At 34.2% G+C, this 14,865-nt stretch overlaps 1 long non-coding RNA gene across 1 annotated transcript; it reads left to right on the top strand.

The window, feature by feature from the left end:
• The first annotated feature begins 6,059 nt into the window (after nucleotides 1-6,059).
• On the top strand, nucleotides 6,060-14,428 carry LOC108321463 (uncharacterized). Its single transcript, XR_001831495.2, has 3 exons — nucleotides 6,060-6,583; nucleotides 6,690-6,882; nucleotides 14,214-14,428. It is a non-coding gene; the product is annotated as an uncharacterized LOC108321463 (long non-coding RNA).
• Nucleotides 14,429-14,865: the final 437 nt, after the last annotated feature.

The following is a 14,865-nucleotide window of genomic DNA, read 5'->3' as shown; positions in this document are numbered from 1 at the left end:
CATAATCGCCAGAAAATAACCCCTCTTAAAATTCATTATTTTTATAGTGTAAGAAACTTTAGTTAAAATTATATAATTTAATTGAATCTTTAGTTATAAATATTTTATTTCATACTTATAATGTGACTAAACGAAATAAATAAACTTTAAACGAAATAGTCATATTTTATGTCGTTACATCAAAATATGACTATTTTTCTTTTTAATTTTATAAATGATGTAAAATATTATTACTTTTCGATTAAACATGATAAAACTAATGTTAAAGATGACTAATACACACTATCATTATATATATATATATATATATATATATATATATATATGAAAATTATTGTTTTTAAGTTTAACTCGAACCACCATAAATGTTTATTTTAAGTCATATGCATGTTGGATGTAAAAATGTGATGACTTTTACAACACAGTACACTAGTGCATAAATGACCTTTAATGTCACCCCTAAGACGTCGGATCCCACAATATCCAACGTAAAAGATTGATCAGGGGCATTTTGGTAAATAAGTTGGCCTTGGCGATGTCGGTTCATGGGGGGCTCGACGTCTATACTTTAAACCACGTCAGTTCGTACAATTAGACGCCAAAAAGGTAGTGTCAGAATGTGAAAAGTCTTTTTTTTCACCATTTAGACGTCATATCCCACCACACCGACGTCTAGATAGTCATTGAGACGTCGGTCCCCCTTACATTCGACGCCTAAATGGCCTGACAGGGTAGGTGAAAAGTTGTTTTGGACGTCAGCTCCTCTTACATCCGACGTTTATATACACCGCAAATATTAATCTTTAAATCGAATGGACGTCATATTATTGAGGTCCTCGACGTCTAGTCGAGAATAGACGTCAGGAACTTGGGGCACCGACATCTTGATTCCTGTTAAATCAGAAATCGCGAACCCGCGGTTACGCGCACTTCATCGGCTTCCTCCTCGCCTTTTCTCTCCGCGGCATTGCATTTCTAAGTGTGTTTTATCTCTTTTTAACCGTTTAAACTTACTTTTACTCCGATTAAATTAGTCTTTGATGGATTATCTTCCATTTGAACGATTAAAATGAGTTTTTGTGCAGTTTTTCTCGTGTCTTTGGGTAGCATAGTAGCACCTTCTCCCTTTGCTAGTTTTCTCGTAAGAAAAACTTGCGTCTTTTGGATCTCTTATAGCATTTCAACCCAAAATCGAACCTAGGTCCTTGCCTAGTTCTTATGTCACCGTATTCTTTTTTCATTGGCAGTTGGAATGGAACTAGGCAAGGACCCAGATTCGGTTTTCGGTTGAAATGCCATAAGAGGTCTAGAAGACGCAAGCTTTTCTTATGAGGAAACAAGGAAGAAGGTGCTACTACGCTACCCAAAGACACGAGCTGCAGTAGACGTTGGTTAATGCCATGTTCAACATCTATAGTGCCCTTAGACGTCGGTTTTGGTGTAATCCGACGTCCCATTAACGTAACCCATAAAGACGTCGGATCAGAATCTGACGTTAAAAGCCCAAAATAACAGACGTCTAAAGCCCTTTCTACACTAGTGCGTATGAACATTGGTTCGTCATCTGGAGTAATTAAATGATTTTTTTAATAGTAAGATGGTGTAATTAGATAATAAAAACCTTATTTTGCACTAAGGTTTCGTAGAACCTTTACGCTACTCACATGAGGAGGCACTTCACATTGCTTAGAAGAAACAAATTCTACATGATTGTAAAAAGGACAAAGAAAAGCCCACTAAGTGACTTTTCAAACACACAGCCAAACTAAATCATTCTAACAAGATGGATGATGTCGGGCCTGCATTTTTTAGTGATTAAACACATCACCATAGATATGTTTCTCTCTTGTTTGGACTTAATCTTCTCTTATTCCACGCATATGTCTCCAGATTTCATCCTTTTTCACAAATTTGTCAATTTTTGTGCTTTGAAATGTCGGTATACTACATATTTCAAATAGAGGACATGATGCCAACCATTTCTCATTCGCCTCATATTATCTAAATTACCATACTAACAATAATTGTTTTAACTATGGTTATTAAACTTGTGAGTTAAGTAGTTAACTCGAATAATTTTATGTTCATACTTACGGTTTTCGACTTAATTTGGAAATAAATTTATTTTTCAAGTGAACTCAGTAGAATTAGACGTAGACTCAATTCACTCGATCAAACTTGCGAGTTTGGAACGATTTGGCATTTTCGATGAGGAAAAAAAAACATTTAAATGAAAATGGTTGTTTGGAGCGTATTTATGGAGAAAACTCTCTAGGATCAGGGTTTGGGTGTTTTTTGATTCAAGACTTCTTCATTCCTTTTTCTGAAGCACTTTTCATCATGCATTTATTAGACCTTTTCTTGTTATGGTGCTTGTCATCGCAATTGCTTACTATCACTTGGTGTTCGTCGCACGTTGGACCTTGCGTCTGTGGGTGCTCGCGTTCATGAGTGCTCATGTTCGTGATGGTGTTTGTGGTTTACAACCTTCTTATACTGCCTTCCTTTTGAGCACATAAGGTTGTTGCTAGTAAGGTTGATGTGTTGGTAACTTAGGAAGTCAAGGAAGATGAAATTTGTAAGATAGGGTTTCTACTAGCATTTAGACTCAAAGTTTTTGGATCTCAAAGTCTTCACATAGAAAAATTCAGACATTTTTTGTATTATATTAAATATTAAATATGATATGTAAAATTAATAAATTTATTTTAAAAAATAGTTAAAAAAATATATAATAATACAATATGATCAATTAATAATAATTTTAGTGATATTTCACTAAAAAATATAAACCTATTTATAATATCATATAACAATATATTAATATATTATTTATGAATATTTTAATACTTGTTTTTTTATGTAAAGTAAACTCTTACAAGTTTATGAGTCAAGTTGACGATCTGCATTTACCGAACTCCCACGAATTTACGTAAATTTTCGAGTTTAACAACCTTGGTTTTAACCATTTTGAGCAAGGAACTACTAAGATTCTTCATAAATATTACAAGCGATACAACTAAAGAATATTATAGCTCCTTCAAAAATATGTTTTTGCCAAGTCTCAAAACCAAACAGCAAAGAAACATTCAAAAAATGAATTAGCTAAAGATTCCACATTCTTTCTACATAAAGAACATATGGAGTTCCTCTCTTTTACACATCGAAGTCAATAGATCTTTATGAAGTAGCTTCCATAAAATCAAAGATCTAGCTGGTGACAAAACATCAAACAAAATCAGCTTAACTCATTCTACAACATATGAACATGATGAGTAAAAATAGGTAGCAAATTTATGTGACAACAACCTAGAATCCTAAAAATACAATTAGGCACATATTCGTCTCCATTATCAAATAGGAAAAGAATAGCCTCTAGATACTCTAACAAGGAAGTAGCCTTTGGATACTCTAACAAATAAAGGAGAAGTAGTAGATTTGTAAAATTGACTTTTAGTAGGATTATCCCATTGAAAAAAAAAAACAAAGATATCATTGACATATAGATTATGAGATGGGAATCACATTCCCCTAACATAAACCATAGGTAAAATAAATTTAATAGAGATTAGAGTAGAAATATCCCTACTCAAAACCTCCTGAACCAAACAAAAAAGCAAGGGTGATAAATGATCCCCCTGTCTAACCCTTTTACTACAGGTAAAATAGCCAACCAAACTATCATTAACCTTATTAGAAAGATGACCAAATTCAAAATATGAAGAATCCAACTTGAGAAATGCTCTCTTGAAATCCAAAACAATGTAAGACTTTAACTAAAAATTTCCAAATTAATAGTATCAAATGCCTTGGAAATATTAATCTTTAAAGTCGCATTACCTTTATTGACCATCTTAAGAAGAATATTAATTACTTCAAAAGCAAGTTAAATACAATAATTAACACTCTTACCCTTAATAAAGTCGTTCTCATTTAGGAGAAACAATTCTACTACTATCACCACAAGCCTATTAGTCAAAATCTTAGAGATCATCTTGAACCAAAAATTGGCCATAACAATAGGATGAAATTAAGTGATACCTTTTGCCCCATCCACTTTGGGAATAATAGAAACTACATTAGAATTCATGCCAAGAAGAATCCAATTTTGGAGAAAAAATTGTTGAACAACTTTACAAACATCTATACCAACAAGCTACTTATGTGATGCTCTCCCATTGATATTAATAATAGTGTGGCCTCTAAGTTAAATACATTATCTTTTAGAAAATACCTATGTACTAGCTTCTAGGAAAATTTCCATCTTTGTCTCATCTTGGGATCATGTAACAAAGACAAAAAATAACATCATTTGCAGATGATACATTAGTACAATTTCAAATATCTTTTTTTATCAACTTTTATTAATGCTTATTTTAAATACTAATTGTAACTATAAAATTTGCAATCATGTGTTTACTTTGTCATCCTTAGATGCATTATGATATCCCTAACATTGGGATATTGATATCAAAGATTCATTCTTCAGTCACAACAAAATTTCATCAATTTTACTTTAAACAAATACTAAACTATGTATGTGGGAAATGGAATGATCAAAATCCTTATACCAAATACATAATTAATGAAGAAACTTGGTAAAATTTATCAAAAACTAACATATTGAGAAATGGTAAGTAAGTACAATGTACTTAGTTTTTCATGTTAATTTTTAATTATGCACACTACCTACTAATTAATAACATTGTGTAATTAGTGATAGGGTGTTGGGAAAAAAGTACAAGTTACTCAAGCACATAACATCACCCCACACTTATTGTCTTATATGGAGCAAAAGCTTGAGACCATCACGTAGGACTAACATAAAACATGACTAGCAGATTCTACTAGTATAATTCAACCTCCATCACCACTTCTCGACATGAAAAGTGAAAACATGCTTGTGTTAAACATTCTGGTATTTATAATTTTAAGGACTCATAATGTGGATTGTAAGTAAATATCTAATAATTTATTTTTTGTTATTTATTATGTAACACTTACATGCTACTTTTATTTGTTTATTTTTTACAATTCTTCGGTTGATTAAAGTAAGGTACTTTACTTCTCAAGGTTGTCAAAATATACTAAGTATTACCGTTTAATGACCTTAGCACCTGAATCTATTTGTGCTACTATTACAAGTGTGGGAATTAGATCCTACATCAAAGCAAAATCTATAGAGAATCCTTATTTTTTTTTTAATGCCTTAGGTATAAGTTTATGCAACAACTAAGATAAGAAATAAAGAATGAGGTTACGCTAAATGTGACACAAAAGATCACACAAGAAATGTCACATTTAAGATTAGTTTGAACATCTTTTTTCACTTGGGTTTTCACAACAATAACTATTATAGAACTACCTAAAGTTTTTTCCTTAAATATATTGAGCACAAATGAGAGTTGTGCTATTGAGAACCCATCAGAGGAGGAAATTGACTCCACTATTCATATGTTCACGATGATACTTCACCTCGATTGGTGGCTCTTGGGAGGATATTTAAAGGAGTAATTATGTTACATGTAAGACCAAAAAAAATTGTAAAAGTTAGAAATAATATTGTAAGGAGATATGAGTATGTTTTTATGGAAATTGCATGTTTTTCACAAGGTGGTATGTAACTCAGTTGGTGAGAGCTCTTTAATGGGCTAAGTGGTCATGAGTTCAAGTCTTAACTAAAGCATAAATTCTATGTTATTTATTTAATTTTGTTTTACAAGTGAAACACACGTGGTTATATGGTTGTTAAATTTGTGATGTGTGTTGTAACTTGTTGATATAGATGTTTATCCAAAATTGAATGGATATGGGTTCAAATCCTAAAGGGCAAAGTTTTAAAGGGGGGAAACCTTTTGGTTTTTTTATATTTTTTATTAAGGGCGAGAAGGTCTTTTCCTATTTAATGATTTAGGTTAGAAATTATAAGTGGGGGTATAGGAAGTAAAAGCATGCAGAAGCGTGAGTACAGGTAGAAAGAGTCAAAGGGAAGTTTATGTTTTTGAAAACCAGTTGAACAATATTAGGGATCATGATCTAGGCAATTTTCAAGGATTGAAAACATATTGTAGGGAAAATATTTTAAAAGTAGAAAACCTTACATGAAATATTGAGAGGAAAAGAGAGAGTGTGTGTGTGACAAAGATGCTACAGGGACATGAGACTAAAGGAGAGTATAGGCTTGTTGTGATCTTATGTGTATAGAAAGTCTAGTATTGGCCAAGGTATAAGGAAGCTTACCCAATCTCCAATGTATGATGACCACTACAGGAAAAGCGATTTTTACCGGCGGAAATTTAACGACGGCCTTAGAGCCTTCGATAATGAGTTGGTGAATTAAAATACTGACGACCTAAGAGCCTTCAGTAATGTCTTCGATTAATTTTGCCCCAAATCACGATCTTCCCCCTCTACAACTCATTTCCCACCAACAGCTAATGTCCGTCCCTTCTCCAAGGTGAAAAAGAAAACACTAAACCCTTCTCCATTGCACAAAACACTTGGTCGAAGACTTGGTTTTTGTATCAATTCTAGCTAGGAAACCGTTGGATGAGTGCTTTGTAGTGATCTCTATGACAACGTGGTGGGTATTTGCCTTCTTATTTTATGTCAATTCCTTGCACGAAATCCTTTTTTAATTTGTGTTTTCCCCCAATCTGACCAATGTCTTGGGGAATCGTGGTGGGTAGGAGGCTCCATTAGAGTTGAATCATCGTGGGACGAGGGTTTAGTGGTTGGCGGAGGCTTCATGGTTCGTCGTCGTTGGCGTAAGGAGGCGACAGTGCTAAGGAAGGGCTCCCTGGTCCGTTCAGCGAGGCGGAGGTTTGGTGCAGCTCTGGGCTTGGACGAATAAGCCATCTCGTTCTCTACAAATCGAACCAGGTTAGTTTTATTAAGGACGAAAACGCCTATTTGCAATGGAATTTGAATCATGCTGATGTTTGATGTTTGTAAGTTGTGTGATTGGTTGTGGTAATTGAACTGTTTCTGCTTCATGATCATGTGACACTTCTTCCACTATGGGGTTTAGGGCATCAACGAGAGTTTTAATCTGGAGAAGAATTTCATTTTCCATTTTTATCCCTTCTTTTCACCTACTTGGTAGCAGATTGATTTTCATACTTTCTCTCATCTGGTTTGAGGACACAGATCCTGTAAAGTACAATAAAGATAAATTACGATCACCTAAGTATATTTCAATCTTCATTTAAAACGAGTAGAAAAATGCAACAGAAGAAGGTCTCGAATATATAACTCCACATGTACACATAGGAGAAACAAACCATTGAGAAAATAGTTCTTTTAAATGATTTTTGCTTTGATAGAAGTCAACATTCTAGGTTGATTGATCTAATCAACCTCACTAAGTAGGATACGATTTGGTTGTTACTATAAATTGGACATTCCTTCTTCGGCCAACAAAGTGAAATAAGACATTTTTTTTAGTGTAAAACTTTTGTCTTCTTCATTTTAACTAGATATAATGGATTTAAAAAAACTACACAATTTAACCAGCAATTGACTCACATAAACTAGCACAACACACTCACCAATGAGAACACATGCTACAACTAAGGAAGGGGAAGGAGTCCCTTAAGTTTGTACAATAAAAAGTCAACAATGAAACCAAAACCAGTTCCCTTGTCTTCCTATGTTATGACACATAATGATCCATTTCAAAACAATAAAGCTATATTCACTAATACTTGGGCCAATTGATGACCTTAGTACAAGCTCTAAATCAATCAATAAGAAACATGGGAAAACTCACAAACCCCATGATCAAGCTTATGATAAATTTTGGACAATCACAAGCACCCTCTCCTCTATTCCCACCACAATCCCAAGTCGTACAAAAGGGGACCAAAACAATCTAACCAAGTAAAAACTAAAACTACAATAAGTAGCAAATAAAACTAGAATGTAAGTATCTAGAACCAGGTTCGAAGTGCACTAGTGAGCTAAGTGTTTCCTCTTTTAATTCCACACTGTTTCAAGCTTTCCTTCACTGTCTTTGCATGTTCTGTTATTGTTCCATTGAAAATTTTGGGTTTATAGGTTTTGTTTGAGTCTTTGTTTCTGTGCCAGCTTTAATTTGTTTGTGTTTCTTCATTTTAATCGCTTCATTTGTTGTTTTGAGTCATTTTTATTTGATCATCCTTTCCTGTAATGTTGTTGTCATGTGCATTTGATTTTCTATCTTTAAATCTGGTTTAATTGGATGTATTGTTGTAATCTGAGAAATTTGAATGAGTAAGCACTATTTGCACATTAAAAGAGCTATGACAAACTCCATGAGGAGCTCAAGTGCATGAGTTGTGTTAACCATTCCAGTTTCTAAAACCAGTGCAGTAGTATAGTTGTTGGTGTTTTTTGTATTTGAATTGTTGAAATTGGATCTATGTTGGAGTGCCAAATTGAGCCAGTACTTGATGCACACCATATAAGCACTAATTTGCTTATCCAAAAGGTCCATTCATTCAGTGTCCTAAAATCTGGTTGGTTAAGTTGTGCATTTTGCTACATAAAGAGGGTTGGACGAGTCAAATTTTGAAATCATATGATTCTGCATCAAAAGTTAGTGCCAACAACTTTGTTTTGATTAATTAAATTTGGTTAGGCAAAGCAATTTGGACTTGTAGCAGCCCTACACAGTTTCACTATCCAAACCACTAGTTTTAGTCAACATTTTTTTAGCAAGGTGCCTATTATAAATTTCATTCTTTAATTTGTTTTGGTGCATTCTAATAGTTTAAAACTTGTTAGAAAAAGCTTGGCCAAGAGTATTAAATATGAAAAACAATTAAATAGAAACGAATATTAAAAAGCTTTTGTTTGTCATAAATTCTGAGTATTCAGCTACTTATTTTATTTATTTTTGTGCATCAAGAGAATTTGGATTGTGAATACATTTTGTCCATCTTCAAAGAGCTATTAAATTCATTAGAATGAGCTCGATGGCAAATGTGCAATCAGGTTTTGGAATTTAAATCACTGCATTGAAACTGTTTGAATAAATCTGGTATTGTTTTATTGGCTCTAAATTTTGTTTGAGCAAATATGTTAAGAGTTTTATGTTGGCCAAATTCAATTGCATACCATATGAGCCATGAAATTCTTAGGCATAGCTTGGATGCATTGAGAAAAATTCAGCAGCACTCTTAAAAGTAGTTGGTCAATCTATACTTTATTTGTTAGGTCATTTTTGTGTTTTAAATCTGGTATGAGCATCTAAATCTTTACTAACCATCCGATACGTTTTTCTGCTACTTTGAGCAACTTTTAATTGTTGTTTTGGAGTCAAATTCATTGTTCCAAGTCTGATTAAAGTGTTGTTTCAAAATTTGGATACTAAAGTTGTTTGTTTTGACTTGCACATGAACTAGATATGCCAAATTGTTATATAACTTGAATCTGTCAAGAAAAATCATTCAATCAAGTTTATATTGATCAACCAAACATTTTTGTGCAAAGCTAATCTGATTATAAATGATTCTGTGCATTTTCACTAGCGAACTCATCCACTTTTAAGCACTTTTCTGGCTCAAATAATTTGCTGCAGTAGAATTATACTGTTTTAAAAATTGATTTGGTGCATTGAACATTGTTTGTAAGTTGTAGCAAAAGCTTGAGTCCATATAAAAGAATTAGAACATTCAAAAGAATTGGAATGAAATTAAAAAGCTAATTGGACCAGTGCAACCATTTTCGAAATCTGCTTGATTTTTGAATTCTTGGCCAGTCTGCACACAAACTGTTCGATAAAAGGTTGTATGCTCCTGTCATTTTGAGTCAAACTCCTGGCAATGTCATAGTTTTATATTGGCCTTTTAGTGGTGTTGCGGTGATCTGTGTAAGGTGCTTTATGTAGTGCACCATAACCAGAAACTTATACATCTAAGGTAGCCTCTTAGGAAGTGGAGTAAGGGCGGAATCAAGTGTTGAATTTTCCTGGTGCAGCAGCTTCACGGTGATACTAGACAAAGCAGATTATACAAAAAACACCCTCTAGCAGATTATCACTTAATTATGCCTAGTCCTTACCGAAGGCCTTTGTCCTTCGGTAATTACCGAAGACTTTTGTCCTTCGATAATTATCGAAGGCTTTTGCCTTTCGGTAATTACCAAAGGGAAAAGGCCATCGATAATTGTTAGCGATAAACAATTTATCGATAGAAAACAGGTCGTCGCTAATCTGTCGATAATAGGCATTACTAATGGCTTTTTAGCTGTTTCTGACGGACTAGGGTCATCGGTAATGTCCTTCTTTTTATTTTTTATTTTCTGGATAGGTGTAGTTATATGAATGTGGGAATGATTCTTGTATTAAGATATTATGTATATTGTGGCTATCATATTGTTCTCTTATGTATGATGTAATTAGAATGCATGCAACGGTATCTACATGAATGCGTGCATGAGTTTCTGGGTTGGGACTTGATACTTATGCTTGTTGTTGTGAAGTTTTATTTGGCTTGATGAGAATATGGAGAGGATTAATATGATTGCATGGTGTCGTGGTGGTTTTGGGAGGATGAATAAGCATGTACTACGTGGGTATATATAGGATACTAATGTTGAGATTCATAATATGCAGGTTGGGGTTGTATTGTTTAAATCCAGTGGCTATGTTTAGTAGTTCATTTTGTGTTCAGGTGTTGGTCTCTAATATGTATTTTAAGGATTATGGATTATTCTTGAGATATAATGTTAGTATCTAGGTATTTTTCTATGTATCTAGGATGCTTGAATGTGTGCTTGAGGTGTTAATCTTCTTTCTATGAAGTTTAGAGATTATTTATGGATTGTATCAACCTTTTGAATCTTTCTCGTGTGGTTTGGTTTCAGGACTAATCGATTATCGTGAGTGATAATCGATTATCCACGAGTCGTTTTAGAGTTTTATCTCCAGAATAATCAATTATCTTGAGTTATAATTGGTATCTCTATGTAAGTTGAAAACCCGAAAGTTTAGTTTGTAAACCTTACTGGAATAATCGATTATCACTATTGATAATAGATTATCCAAGTGTATTTTCTATGAATTTGAGTTTGGATGGAGAATGGACGAGGACCAAGTTTGATGGGTTGCAAGACATGGTGTTTCACGAGGAAAGTGAGTTAGTTGCTACATTTGGGTGATGTTTGACTCTTGATTGATGACGGAACATGGATAAGTGAATGGATTGTACAAAGGTTGTGGTTAATCGATGGACATGTGAGAGGAATGACATGTCTACTTGTTATATCTCGTAAGTTCTGAATTTTGTGTTATCGACCATATGATGCGGGATAGAGGTTGTCTTTAGCTGTGGATGAGGGAAAAGAGTGGTGTTTGAGTGTGCACCTTCTTCGACCATGTGATTCGGAAAGAGGGGAATGATGTTTTTCCTGGTCTCCAGCTCATTTGTGAGTATAGTACCTGATGTGCGATGCGACAACACTTTTACTCGTATGTCTTTGTGGAGTAGGGAAACAAGTCCTTTAATTGTAAGAGCAAGACGACTTGGACGAGTTTCTTTGGTACAACAGGCATGTGAGGTTAGGTACAATAGTGTGACTAATGTCTTTCATGATGGTGATTAGGTACAACAGTGTGACGATGTTATGATGAGGTTGATGTTGTTATGATGTTCATTATGATGATATAATGAGAATGATGATAGCGTTATTATGACAGATACTATGACATATATAGTTCACTTGTCATAATAAGTTGATCGATAACATCTTCATAATAAAAGTAATCGTTATTATGACTAGTAAAAGAGGACCTGTCATAATAAGGTAATCGATGCAATTTTCAAAATAAAAGTAACACTTATTATGACTGGTAAATTGAGATCTGTCATAATAAGTGAAAAGGGGTAAACTTAATATGACAAGTGTTTTGCACTCTTCATAGAATGTTGGGTGTGGTGGAAAATTTGAAATTATGTTTAAAACTTATTATGACAAGAAGATTTGTCATAGTAACACTTTACCATGACTATTAGTTTATCACATGTCATAGTATGTTTAAATCCTTAATTTATCTATTGTTTCAGTATCCATGAATCCTCTACACAGAAGTCCTCACGCACAGTCCCGCAAGTTGTTGCGTCCCCATGCCATCGACGGAAGATGTCGTCATCTCCCACAACCATCAACACAATGATCTCTACCTTCACTATTTCTCATGTCTTTCTCTCAAACTCAGCACAACTCAAAACACTCTTCAAATCAGAAATCTTAAGGGATTGAACTTCCTCTTTCGATCAGATCTCCTCTAAGGGCTTCACCTTTTCTCCCTCAAGCAAAATGTGTCGTGATTAAGCTTGCCATTGTTGGAACCTTTGTCGCACCTCCGACATAGCCATACATCGTTGCGCCTCTTAGAGCCACCGTTGGCTCCACTATCACCATCGGCGGTATCGACAACATTACTCGCACGAATGAGGAGTGTGTGACCTCTCATATTCTCCTCTTCTCCCTGAATCCCCCTTCTTCCATGGTTCCTCCATTATTGCTCATCTCATGGCCGGCCAGAAGCACCACTAGCAACGTTCGTGGGCCAATTCTATAAGTGTCATCAACTTCCGTGATGGCTCAACCCCTTTTGCTCACACTCTCACGTGTGACATAACTACATTACTTAAGGTCATCGATTTGTTTCAACCTCTATTTGAAACTACGATTGGTCGGTGGCATATTGAAATGTTACCAAAAACACCTTGGCTTCATCGTGCTTCCTTGCATTATGATTTTCTGTTATTTCCTCTTATTTGTTAACAAGGATTTAAGTTTTTCTAGTTTTACTATATTGTGAATGGGTTGTGGGTAATGTAACGATGGGTATCAAAAGGGGAGGGAGATTCAAAATGGCGATGGCCGAATAAATGAAATGGAGCTCCTCGGGTGAAGGTATGCCATGAGTGCAATTAATTCTTCTCTATAAACAATCACCTCCACACCAAGATGTAATCAAATTGGTATAGAGTGAACACAAATGGAGGAAGAGAACGACATAATAGTGACATGGGAGAATTTGCAGGCTAGAGTTACTAGTGGAAAAAATAGAAAATTATTGAATGATCTAACTAGTTATGCACAACCAGGGAAGCTTTTGGCTATAATAGGTCCTTCTAGTTGTGGCAAATAAATACTTCTTGCTGCTTTAGCAGGTATGATAAGTTATATGTGTTAGAAGAATTTGTTTTCTTTATATATGCTAGTTAATATATATAACAATTGTGATTATACGATTGAAACAACAATGCAAGAAGATTGGGATCAAACATAAATCAAACAGGGAAGATTCTAATCAATGCCCTAAAGCAAGAATTGACATATGGAACATCAGTAAGAGCTATACTGATTCTGAAAATAGATAATAAGATTTTGGTATAAAAAAATAATAACTGTGAAAAATGTGAAAACAGGGGTATATGACATAAGACGATGCAATGTTGTCATGTTTAGTAGTTAGGGAAATGTTATACTACTTAGTTGAGCTCCAATTTCCAAACAACATGTCTATAATTGAGAAGAAGGAATAAAAAAATTATACACTAAGAGAAATGGGTCTGTAAGATTCCATCAACACATAAGGGTTGGAGGATGGAGTTGTAAAGGTCTGAGTGGGGGACAAAAGCAAATACTCAACATTGAGATTCTAACACATCCCAGACTCCTACGAACCAACTAGTGGCCTTAATAGTGCAACTTTTTATTATGTTATGACTGGAATAACAAGTCTCAATCTAAAGGATGGAAATCACAGGACTATTGTGGCTTCCATCCACCAACCTAGCAGTCAGGTTTTCTAACTTTTTCATTATCTTTATTTTCTCTCTTTAGGAGAGATAATGTATTTTGGACCAGCCTCTCATGCAAATTAGGTTACAAACTAAAATCCTTTGTAGTTCCACCTATATATTCACTTGATGTTTCTATATATAGTCACATTTTTCCTTCTGTGCAATTTTTCTTTTCCAATGGTTTTCCCTGCCCACCTCTCTACAATCCTTTAGATCATTACTTAAGAATCATAAACAAAGATTTCAATCAAGTACATTTCTTACCAAACTTGGATTTTGTCCCCTACTTTTTACTTGGATACTTCATACACTTAGATAGTGTTTTGTATTTATTTCTTACATATAGTAATAATATACAAAAGATGTAGAAAAAAATTTGACCTTGTTAGTTGTTTAACTTCACTTTTTTTGTAGATATTTAATTATTCATCCATATTGGAAGGTAGAGAGATCGAAGAAATTAGAAGCTAGTGGGTTTCCTTTCTTTTAAGGGCATTGATAACTTGTAAATATCTTAGGTTTACAGTAATTTATAATCAATAATGTGATTGAGCAATGATATGTGCATGATCTCAATGTGTTAGTCAATACACCAGTCCTAGTAGTTAATTATGTATGGATTTTTGGTACTTTCTTTGTGCTTGTGCTTACTATCATAAAAATGCTAGTGATGAATTGAAATAAATATCAATGGAATGATGAAGTAGTTAATTCTAAGATGGAAATATTACAATAAGTTGGTTTTGTGTGTAATTTATTAACGACAGGAACTAAAATGGGATCAACTTGAATCTATTAGTAATTGGATTTAGATGGATGAAGATAACTAGTGGTTAGAGTCGATGAACGTTCATATCTAAAGTGTCAATAGTCAAACTTGTGAGATATAAAATTTATCGTTGGTGACGTTAACGCGAATGCTAATGGCGAAAAATCTTTTTAGGATCACTGCTCCTTGTGAGTAATAGGGATTTTGTCTTCCCCTTTCTTTCTCACGAAATTCAACTCAAGAACCACCATGCCCCATCATGAATGTCACCGCATAGCTCAATTTCTTCTTGCATGC

Source organism: Vigna angularis, chromosome 1, assembly GCF_016808095.1.
Source record: "Vigna angularis cultivar LongXiaoDou No.4 chromosome 1, ASM1680809v1, whole genome shotgun sequence".
In the NCBI taxonomy this organism is placed as follows: Eukaryota; Viridiplantae; Streptophyta; class Magnoliopsida; order Fabales; family Fabaceae; genus Vigna; species Vigna angularis.
The sequence above is the reverse complement of the archived record's forward strand: the minus strand, read 5'-3'. Positions and strand labels throughout refer to the sequence as shown.